The sequence below is a fragment of the Amblyomma mixtum genome, chromosome 2 (assembly GCF_055824585.1).
Source record: "Amblyomma mixtum isolate Tamu chromosome 2, ASM5582458v1, whole genome shotgun sequence".
In the NCBI taxonomy this organism is placed as follows: domain Eukaryota; kingdom Metazoa; phylum Arthropoda; class Arachnida; order Ixodida; family Ixodidae; genus Amblyomma; species Amblyomma mixtum.
Genome location: NC_143013.1, coordinates 68,876,519 through 68,888,198, shown reverse-complemented (window position 1 = coordinate 68,888,198; position 11,680 = coordinate 68,876,519).

Genomic DNA, 11,680 nt, shown 5'->3' with positions numbered 1-11,680 from the left:
TGTGAGCTCTCATTAACACATAAAAGCAATGGGACTAAGACACAAGGGCATGTTCTATCAACTGCAGGTCTACTGCACAAAAAAGCCTGGTTTATACACTATCCTTGGTGCACATTATTTGCTTGCAACTAATGGGCAATAGTTAGTTTTTCATTAGGGCTGCAAGGGTTAATGCAACATAAAGAGAGCTCACAATCTAGAGATACTGTATACGTAGAACACACTAGGTATTGGGTGTGATTTTTGTGAACCAAAATAAAGAAGTGTATTAGCATACTTCCTCTGAGTATTTCAGATTGTTCATAAACCTAAATGCTCATAACAAAACTTAGTGATCCAATCCGTGCTGTGCCTAGATTACCCCACTGCAGGAATGTGTGTGTGTTGCTCAGTGTTTTGATGCATGTATACATGTCACCAAAGAAACCTAACGCACTTGTTTCGTTAAATCACTTGTGAGTGCCCGACAATGACATGGCATACGTGTACGGCATGTCTGCTTTGATCATTGCTTCTTTTGGCATCTGGGCACCAGCATTGGTTTTTAATTTCATTTACTTGATGCGCGGATCCTCGGGAGAGAAATGCACCCTAAACAGAAAGGAGTAAAAAGGGAGTTAGGTGTTCTCTAGAGCACTCCTCTTTACATACTGGATTGCACTAGAGAAAAAGAATGGTAAATTGGTTTTTGAGGAAAGGAAACGGTGCAGTATCTGTAGTATCTTGGTGGAGACCTCCCAATGGGCACTGAAACTCTCTTGGACGTCATAAACGTCCACAGGACGTCCAAGAGAGTTTCAGTGCCCATTGGGCTGAACCCCACTGTAAGAGAAGGGAGGTAAAGAGGTGCCAGAATGGAGGTCTCTGGGAATAATTTCAACCACCTGGGGATCTTTAATGTGCAACTGATTGCACAGCACATTGGGTCCTTATGCGTTCCCCTTCCATCAAAACGCGCCTTTTTGCTCCTATACAGATTAGATTAGATTGGTTTTTGGGAAAGGAAATGGCGCAGTATCTGTCTTGCCTATTTCGGTGTACACCTGAACCGCGCCGTAAGGGTAGGGAGGAAGGAAGGAAAAGGTGTGTTTAGAGTGTGGACACTGCAAACGTGCGAGCCCTGGAAAGAGCACTTGCGAGGGAGGCCAGGAACGCGACAGAGAACATAGAAGAGACACACAGTGCGTTCAAAAAGCATGAATGAGTGAATATATGTTTATTTAGATGGGGCTGTTCTTAGGCCTAAAGGAGGACGGGGAGTGGGCTTTTTACACCTCTCAACATAAAGGAGTAAAAAAGTAAGTTGTTCTCTGGCACACTCCCTTTCATAAAGGGGAGTGCGCTAGAGAACAGCTTGCTCCCTCTTCACTCCCATTCATTCGTGTATTCGTGTTTACTGCGTAGACGGTGTAAAAGGCCCGACTCCCTTCTGAACGCCAAAAGCGAATCCAGCAACGCCCGTGAAGAGTTTGACGATCCGCTCGGGGGTCGAACCAACCCAGGCCTCGTACGTCGGCACCAGAGTGCAGTCGAAGTGGGACTACCTGGTCCGACGTGTGCCCGGCGCACAAAGATCGGATGGGTTGCGGTGGGCCTCTCGACGAGACCACAGTCCGGGCAGCAGGGTGCCGGCGCGGGGTCCGCTTGCGGGGCCGGGACGTCAAGGTCCAGTGCTTCGGGGTCGGTGGTTTTAGTAGGCTCTCCTTCGGGGCCTCCACGTGTGGATTATGTCTGAGGACGAAGACTGGGCGGAGATGGTGTAACAGCACCTGCTCTACTCTCGGTATTACCTCTGGCAGTGGCTCAGCATCAGGTGGTGTCTCCTTATACCGGTTTCGCGACGCGCATGGCCCAAGAAGGGCCGTGTAAAACCTCCAAAGTTTTCAAGTAGTCTCTGTTTGGTAATCTCGTGAGTAAATTGTGCATTCATAAGAAGATAAAATATATTTTTCACATGGAATTCTTGCTCTCCTCGAGCTTCGCTGCGCACGAAATTGGCCCATTTTTTTGTGTGTGGCGCTGCTTTTAGTGTTGCACAAACTGCAAGCTAGCTGTTACATGAGCAACTGGCCTTTGAATTAGCTTCTACGATTTAGGACGGCGAGAGGAAAGTAAGGCATGCTTTCTTCGCCTTGGAAGGTCCACCAAGAATTTAGTACTAAAACCTTTTCTGGCGACGCGGGAATCAGGCCGGTGTTCCTCAAGACATTCACAAGCATCGTCAGGAAAGAAAGTGCAGCTGCTTCTGCAGTCACGCATCCAGCACCCGAATGAGACGTACAATGGTTGCATGCGTAAAAAAAAAAATTAAGCCTTTTTCAACGCCCCGATCCTGACATAGAGGAAGAGAAGGTGAAGTTTTGATGCGAGGTGCTGAGGAGCACTTTTCGCCAGTCTCGCCCGCAATCCACTGAAGACCGTCGCTGAATTCACTAGCGAAGCGGCCCCCATCGAGAAAACGCTGGAAGCATGAGCCTGCCGTCACCCTCGAGTCTCGACCGCTACGGTTAGTGACCTCGGCAACCCTACGGGATGGCACAGCATTCGGAGACAACCTATGGGATGTCATCCGCGACATTATACAGTTACAGATGCGTCGCCTATAACCATCGTCTAACCAGCCTCAAGTACCGACGCTATAGCGGAAATCGTCCGCGAAGAAGTGCAGCACGCGCGCATGGCTCCCCGTCATCGACGCCTCCTGCGGAAGTTCAAGCCATGACCTACGCCGCTGCAGTGCGCAGTCCTTGGCCCTGACGACACCCCTTAAAGTACTGCTAGACGTGAATCAATTGTTCCAGAACAGCCTGCCCTAGCGCCCCGCGCCCGCCAGCTTACAAGCGACGCTCGAGCCCCAGGAAATGCGACGCCTGCGTCGAGAAGAGTAACTGGCTTAGCCTGCCACTACAGTTGGGGTTGCGTTACTTTCGGTTTGTGGATTTGGCTCATTTCGAAAAAAAACTCCTCATATGTGCCGAGCCGCCTTTCCCGCTCACCATCACCGTCAGCCTCGCGCAGCAGCTACGCAGCCGCGGTGCAAGGCAGGTCCTCGAGCCCGCGTAGGGAAAACTAACATCAACCGTGGTCCTCCACGGAGCACGCCGCGGAGCACCAGCTACACCGACGCCACATACAAAGGCAAGCTCAATTACGACGCCACCCCCGGCTTCAGAATGACTCTGCAGCCCAGTAAACTCAATGCGATTATCGTACGCAGCCACAATCGCAGTATACGGCGATGCCGAGATCGGGCACCAAGGCCAACGCGCAGTGCGAGGACACGAACAAACGACCTTGAAGAATATCGACGGTCGCGCGGTTACTGCCTTGGTGTACTCGACTATTTGGTCATCAGTGGACCGTTCGCCGCTCAACTCAAGAAAGTAAAGACCACCTGAGATGGCTCGCAAATCCGCACCGCGGGTGGCCACGGGGCGATGCGCTGCAAGAGTAACAGCAAATGTACAGAGGGCAAAACGCATGTCTAGAACAAGCGAAGTGTCTGTTCCGCACCTCTCAAAGCCGCTGCGACCAGGAAGTAAAAAAATGACAACGAAATCCTATAAGTTTAACTGCACATGCTTACATCCAGACCATTTTTAACCAAATGTTATCTATAGATATCACGTGTTGAGTCCGAAACACGCCCAGAGTGTGTTCTAGACATGTATTTTGCCCTCTGTACGTAACGTACTTATCCTACCAGCTCCGTGATCCTGCGGCTATGTTCCCGCGACGTGATTTTGGGTATGGATTGGAATGAACATCAAGCGATATCATCGACCTTCGATCGAAGCTCACGACGCTTTCGGCGGTTAAAGCCATACCTTCTACAACAGAATTTGTCAGAATGTGCTTGATAAAAAAGTGAGCATTCCACTCCGGTCTAGTGTTGTCGTCCCCGTGGGTGCCGGAGATATCGAGCCCGTCGAATACATCATCGAGGAAAACACCGGTTGCTCTTGGACCGAGAACTCGGCATCGCAAGAGGCATCGCCCGCTTCAGGAATAGAGAAGCTCGAGGTACTAGGTAGTGATGAACTTCAACAAAGAATACCGACATCTCACCAAAGTCACAACGATTGCTTTTCTGGACGAACTGGCAGATTGATTCTGGTTGATTTGTTTTGATTCAAATCAATCAGAATGTCTACCCCCTCCCCCACATCGAAGACTCGATCAGTACTGAAATAGCTCTGCATCGCGCGTCTACGGGGAGCGCAGAGCGACGTCAATCAAATGCGCCGCTCCGTGACGCACATCCCACGTGACAGTCTGCGCCGCCCATGCAGCGCTTTGCGCTCCCTGCAGGCGCGCGGCTTTCGAATGGTGCGATAAACGGCCCAAATTAGTTGAGCCACAGTGGCGAGGGTGATGGCTTTTTCGAAATTCTAAAAAACTGACGTGGTATTAAATGGCAGGCTACAAATCTGTAATTGCAATCGGGGGCCTATAGGCGATAGTTAAAATTATATATTAGAATTTATTTAACCATTTTAGGTCAAATGTTTGGGGGGAATCTCCCAAGGTGCAGCTTATTTGTATTAAGGGAGTAATTTCTCATTGGCACCGACCCAAGAGCAGTCATACGGCTACAAAGGGAAGCTATACAGCTTGCACAGAAACTTCATGGTTAATGAAAAATTCGCCTGTTTGTTGTTTTTTTTCGACGTCCGCCAACACTGATATTGTTATGCAGCAAAAACCTCTTCTTTACATCAAAAACCTTATTTTTAACAATTAGTGATTGGCTTCCCATAAACACGTAGTATACTACTGGCCACAACTGTTTGCAGGCGTCGCACTGTACGTCAAAATATGCCGTGAATGTGAACAACGAAAGACGCCATCGATCAGGTCAACTGGACTATTCAAACCCATACCGCCACCGAGAAAGCTCTTTTAGTAGATTGGAATGGATCTCCTCGGGCCCTTCCCAACGTCAACGTCGGGCAACAAGTGGATCACAGTGGCGACCGACTACCCGCTGATACGCCAATGGTGGTGGTGGTGGTGGGGGGGAGGAGGCATTTATTTGGTTATATTTGAAGAGGGGTGCTCGAAAGAGGCCCCTAGTGGGTCTCGCCCCTTACAATACAAGGCGGAGTCCCTCATTCCGGGATCCCTTTGGTCTTGACTCTTGACCGCTGCTCAGGTCCGCCGAATCAGGGCCTGTTGGGCCAATAGTTCTTGGCACCTGAGCAAGGCCGGCCCCCAGACCTCTCGGATAGGGTCGGATAGGGGAAGGGGTGATGGGGGGAGAGAATGATTTTGCCTGCATGCCTAAACCATGTGGAAGGTGTCGGCCACCTCCCCACAGAATGAGCAGCGGCTGTCAAAAGAATAACCGAAGTGCTTGAGAGCCGCCGGGCACAGCAGGGTGTTTGTAAAGAGCCGAAGGAGAGTTCGTTCGCCAGCTTTACTCAGACCCTTCATAGGAATCGGGTAGCGCCAGTGTCGGCACGATAGTGCTCAGTAATACCTTTAAAGGAAAGAAGAGAGCTGTGATCTGGGTTAAGGTCCTCTCAAGGGTCTCCTGGTGCCCGGTGAGTGAGCGCGCGGGCTGCCTCATGGGCGGCTTCGTTATCTCGCGTGCCTTGGTGGCCGGGGACCCATATGATTGAGCGATGAAAGCAAAAGTCCTGCCGAGTGTACTGCGGCGGAAGTCGCAAAATTTTCGTCGAACAGAACCTTTTGTGCCATGGCGCCCCGGAAGTTCTCGTCGCGAATAGGGGAACAGCATTTACGGCCGAGCTTACCCAAGCCATTCTGAACTAGCTACAAGCTACCAGCGAACTACTGCCTACCATCCGCAGACAAAAGGACTTACGGAGCATCTGAACCAACGCCTTCTTTATATGTACAAAACCAAGGCTTAAAGTCAGAAGGGTCTGAAGAAGGGGAGGTGTTTCGGACCCCTCACGCGCAAGAATGTATGGAGACTGCCTGAATCAGAAGCAGGCAACCATTTTTTATTCTTCTCAGTGGTGGTCGGGACGTTACCCTATCGTTTCGAAAATTTCAGCATGATTTTTAGTGAGCATATCATTAACATGGTTCCTAAAACACGATAAGAAGGAAAGATTCAGGGGGACACTTTGTTGACCTAAAGGGCGGTGAGGCGAAAGCCTTAAGAGCGGTGTTCCTGCTTGTGTCACTGATGTGTGGTTAAGATGTTAATGTTAATTAAGTACACAACTGTTTGTGAATCTTAAATGCTGGAGACACTGGAGGGCGTTTGGGAGGCATCCGTCTGATTCGGCGCCTTTCTGTAAACACTCTCCAGCGTCCTAGACAAGGAGAACTACATATGCTTTGGCAGGAAGTAGCGTAGCCATTAGCACGCTCGGCTGCGGAACGGAAGGATGGTGGTTCGAATCCCATCGTGTACAAATACTTTTTTTCTGGTTTGACTATATACTAAAGCGTGGCACCTCTGCTAACAACCTTCTGTCGACAACGATGAGGCATTAAAGGTTTTCATCTTAAAACAGAAGCCGGCAGCACTACACAAAGGCTGGAACAAAAAGGGAAGCCCATGCTCTCACACCACGAGTCAGTCCAAAGCTGGCCACTCAGCTCCAAGGCTACAACAATGACGAGCACAATGGAAGAGCTTTGAGATCACTTGTTTCAGGTCTGTCATTTTGCGCGCTCAAAATGCCCGTGTGACACGGTTACTAATTAAGCGATAACAGTTTAAATTGGTACGCGTATGCACGGTTCGAGGAGTGGCATTGAGTGCGCGCGCATGTCCGTGTGTACGGCGCAAAATGTGCACACGCTCAAGTCTGCTATCGCGGACAGAGCTACGAAGTCATAAGCCCAACGTTTGCTATCGACGTTTCGAATGTGTCATTAATTTCAAATGCACTGGATGACAACGGAGGAATTAGAATATTCTACCATAGCACGATGAACCGCAAGAATGATACGCTCAAATGTTGGAAGAGAAATAATGGCGTCCTTGAAGCAGTACATAACCTAACTTTTGGCTCCGTGTTTTCTTTGTAATGATGCGTAGGGCATTATTGTACATGGATTGCCATATCGTATTCTCCGGTTTCGGTTTACGTTTCAACAGCCGACCGATGACTGCGCAATATAATCGTGCTTCTACATTTTGGCTCTTGAAGAAGGCTCGCTTCAGCACCGCAGTGAATTGAAACGATGAAGCAGCGATTATATTTCAGGTTTTTCATGCCTCACATGACATATAACAACACTTAGACGCCACAACCATCGCCAGGCTTACGACCAGGCTGTTGAAACCGAAACCGAAACATGACAGAAAAACCGCGAATTTGGAAAGTTCGAACATTCTATAAACTCTGTAGCTTGCCTGGCAGGCTGGATATGACGCGCCACTGAGCGTCATCTTTTATCGCGCTCATTTAGTATGTTGAAAAAGAAAATTGACATGTAAAAGAAGAAAAAAATCTTGGTAGAATCGCAATATCTCGCCACGGGCGATCTGGACGCGGCGGCGACGCGTGCTTCGCGTCGCCACCGCATGCAGTTCGGCCGTGCTTTCGCAATCTTCGATTTCGAGGCACAGGAACTGCGATTGAAACCTGAAGTCTCTGGAATTCACGTGCTTGTGATTCGCTTAGTGGCGCTTGGGTAAAGCGAAGGTATATTAACGGTCTACGTCCCTGTCTACTTCTCTGTCCGTGTCTTTTATTGCGCCCCTGTGTCCTCCTGAAAAGAACAGATTTTCTTTCTTGGATCCTGTGGCCTCACTACATCGCCTTTCACTTCAACACGGTCTCTGTATCTTTTAAACAGCCAAACTATATGGCGTCAAAGTTTATTATAGGTCGTGTGAGACATCAAAAACCTAGCTACGATATAATCGCGGCTTCGTTGTTTTGATTTTAAAAAGTAGAATTTCGATTATACGATCCCGGTTGATACGAATTTTTGGATGATACGAATTTTCCAAATTCACTGCCAGAGTGCACTGTGTAGTATACATTATAATGAAAACTTCAGCGAGTTTTGCATATACAGTTGAACCTCGTTATAATGGAGTTGAACGGACCCGGAGATTACTTCATTATAGCCGTAGCTGACCAAACTTCCAAGAGGAATCGTCGTTCCGTCTTTATATTCATTATTTCGTTATGCCGAGGTTCGAGTGCGCATTGTAGCGCACGAAAACGAGGACAACAAATGAGTCTTGTCTTCTCGTCTGTTCTCTTTTCCGTGCGCTACGATCGATGTATTTGCATTGTGTACTATAGGCAGAATTGCGGATGTTCCGGACACTCTCCCGCGCCACTACGGATGATACGAATGCGCGAGCTGCGACTGCACCCTCCAGCAACTTCGTTACCCGCACATCGCCGACGTCGGGAGTGGGGGGTGGCACGCGGCCGTGAATAAATCCCGTCAGCCGTGCACATCTGCATATTCAGTGCTTCTGCACACGGATTTTGTTATAGTAGGATACAACTTTAAAAAACAGCAGTTGCTAACACTGGGCCGCGGTCCGCGGCGTCCTGTATTACTCCGCTGGCCAATCGCAACGGTAAACGAAACCAGCTTAAATTTTTAATGCTTGACTATGTCAAACAATCCAGGTGTCAAAATCCTAGAGCTTATTTTTTTCTTGTGATAAGCTTCTTATTTACATAACCAGAAACGTTTAAGCAGCGGACTACCTTTTTGTCGTGGAGGAATTCTGTGCGCAGAGGCTGAATGTGGGCGGAGCTTCACTGCAGTCTTAAGTTGTATCCGACTATAGCTTTGGATGAAACGAATTTTGAATGATACAAACAACTTTCAGTGAGCTTGTGAGATTGGTATCATCCAGATCTGTTGCCAAAGAATAAAAAAGAAGCAATTATATTGCAGTTTTTTATGGCCTCACGCTGTTGAAACTAAAACTGAAACAGCGTGAGAGAAAGTTTTCAATTTTAAATTATGTGAAATACCACGTGCTGATCCATACATACTATGGTAGAATAAAACTTTAAAAAACTGCAGTTGCTAACCTTGGGCCACGGTCTGGGACATACTGTGTTACTCCACTGGCCAATCGCAGGAGTAAACAAAATCAGCTTTTTATAATGCTTGATCATATTAAACAAGCCAGGTGTCAAAATTTTAGAGCTCATTTTTTCCTTGTGATTAGCTTCTTGTTTAGGTAATAAGAGAAATTTTAACAACGAACTACTTTTTTGTCGTGGAGGAATTCTGTCCTGAACGTAGGTGGAGCTTTACTGCAGACTTTAGTCACATCCAACTATAATGTCTTGCTCATCATTAGAAAGAAGAAATTGTGCAACAAAAATTGGGTGTCTGTAGTCCTTTAATAAAATAAGTATTTACAATACAGTTTTGGTAAAATTAACTTTTGCATAAAATTATTGACTCAATGGCAAGTGCAGTTTAAGCTGAGATGACGAAACAGGAAAATCAGGCCAGTTGTCACGCAGTTGTACCTCCGCATCTGGGACACCCGTGCAGCCAATCAACATGGACTGAAGTGGATGTGCACACTTAGTAGGCAGTTCCAATAGGCTGCATTTTTAGACTGGTTGAATGTCATATCATGGTTACAAATAAATCAAAACACAATTATTCCTTATGCATACTGGTTATCGATGAGCGCTAAAATGTTCATGCAAGAGGATCGATCAAGAAGGCATGTGTTTATATAGCTTTGAACAAGGCTCTGCCATGCTTTCCCGGCTATTAGACCGAGTACAATAGTCGGGCAAGCAGCGAGGATGCCCGATGTGCTCTCGACGCCACCTCAAAGAAGAATGAGACATGTAGGTCCAGACCCGACCAACCAGCTAAATAAGGCAGTACTGAAATCGCCCTCACCATTTTTGTCTAAGTTCAGCTTGTCAGCATCCACTTTGGTGCACTGGCGAGAAATGCCACTAGTGTGATGCAAGCAGTTCAGAACATCAAGTATCTGCAGCATGGAATTTCATTTTTGGTTGCCTTATTTTGTCAGAGCTAACAAAAGCAGTATCTTAATTGTGTAGCTTTCTATATCAGTGCAGGATACCGGGTGTATAGTGACAAAGGCTCATAGGTCTTTCTCTGATATAACATCACCTCTGTTGTGTTTATAGCTGCATAAGCATAGCAGCCTTACAAAACCGAATTGAATACAAATAAGGAGATTACAGTGAAATCAAATCTGAATCGTGTAGCTGAAATCCGAATCGAACATGAATTGAATTTTTTACAAATATTCACTACTTGTGTGATTATTCATGCAAAACAACTAAGAGCTAGTGGCTACTCTGTGGTAAAGCACCACAACTTACTGTGAAGAGACGCAGCGCTGACCTTCATTAGTGACTGTGCTACACACATTTAGTATACTGATTTTATGACCATCCTGTCATATGCGTTAGAAAATTGCTTTTTGGTGCTGGCGACAGCAGCAAAGAAACTAGCGCCACACTTCAGTAGATGGGAGCGGTGAGGGATAGGCATGAGTTAGGGGTTCCAAGGAAGCGTTTGCTACTGCAGCCTTGCCTAATCTTGAAATCCATATGTATAAGCATTATGAATGCTGCCGCATGATCGGAATGGTCATGCCGCTCAATCCTCCATCCACGCTGACCGATTGTGACAGCATGATGTACATGAGGCACCCGAGTGGTGGGCCGGCCGTTTTTAAATACAGTGACTGAAGAAAGCTATGCCATGCTTTACTTTAACTTCATGCCAATTATCTTAAAACTATTCGAAAACTTGAGGATATATTTGATTAAATTTGAAGAATTTTAAATATGCAATAATTGGTTTGTCCAGCAAATCTAATAGGAGGATATTTGACTAAAATACTGAATATTCACACACCCCTAAAACTAATTAAGGCTAATGTCCCAAAGACGATTCAAATCATGCTGCTCTCTGGCTGAAATATGGTGAACATTTCGAAAATGCTCTAGTGTATTATGTTTGCATCTCTCAAAAACTGGAAGCGATTAACTACATCAAATGATATCTACCGCATGAATGACTAAGGTTTTCAAGATTAGTTTGTCTTCAACAGCCACATCGACAAGTTTTTCATGCAATGGTTTCCTGTCAGCAGTTTTCAGCACCACACAATGCATATCTGATGCCTGGTATGTGCAGTGTGCATGCTGAGAAAAACATTTAGTTGAAGATCACGGTGTATCAATGTGATGATGATATATGGGCCACATGTATATAGCCCCTCTTTTTGTATCACAGATGGTGGCAAGCTTTAAAGTGGGTTTCTTGAGAAGATCTTCCTGCTATGAATGGAAAGCCTGGGTGCATGCAGTTGTGATCGGTTCAGATTACTTCAGATAATGAGGCAGTAATATATTTCGTAAACCAAGACAATTGAAGAGCAGAGGTCCGAAATGTATAGTTGCACAGGATAGTTGCAAGCCATATCAAAGAAAGTGAGAAATGAGAAACAGCGCAAACCTGTCTTGGTAAGTAAGCAACCGGCTGCTTTGAACATACTTCTTTATGCATCACTTTTTTCTCATTTACAGCTTTAGTCTCTATCAGCATGTTCATGTGAAGGCTTCTGCACTGTACGATATGACCACACTATTTTGTTATGTAGTGCACTAATGTACTACCTGGCACAACACGCATTCAACTAGACGCTATCGTTGGTCTCTGCCATTGGCTTATCATTCCCCGCTCAGGTGGAAATTTCGCA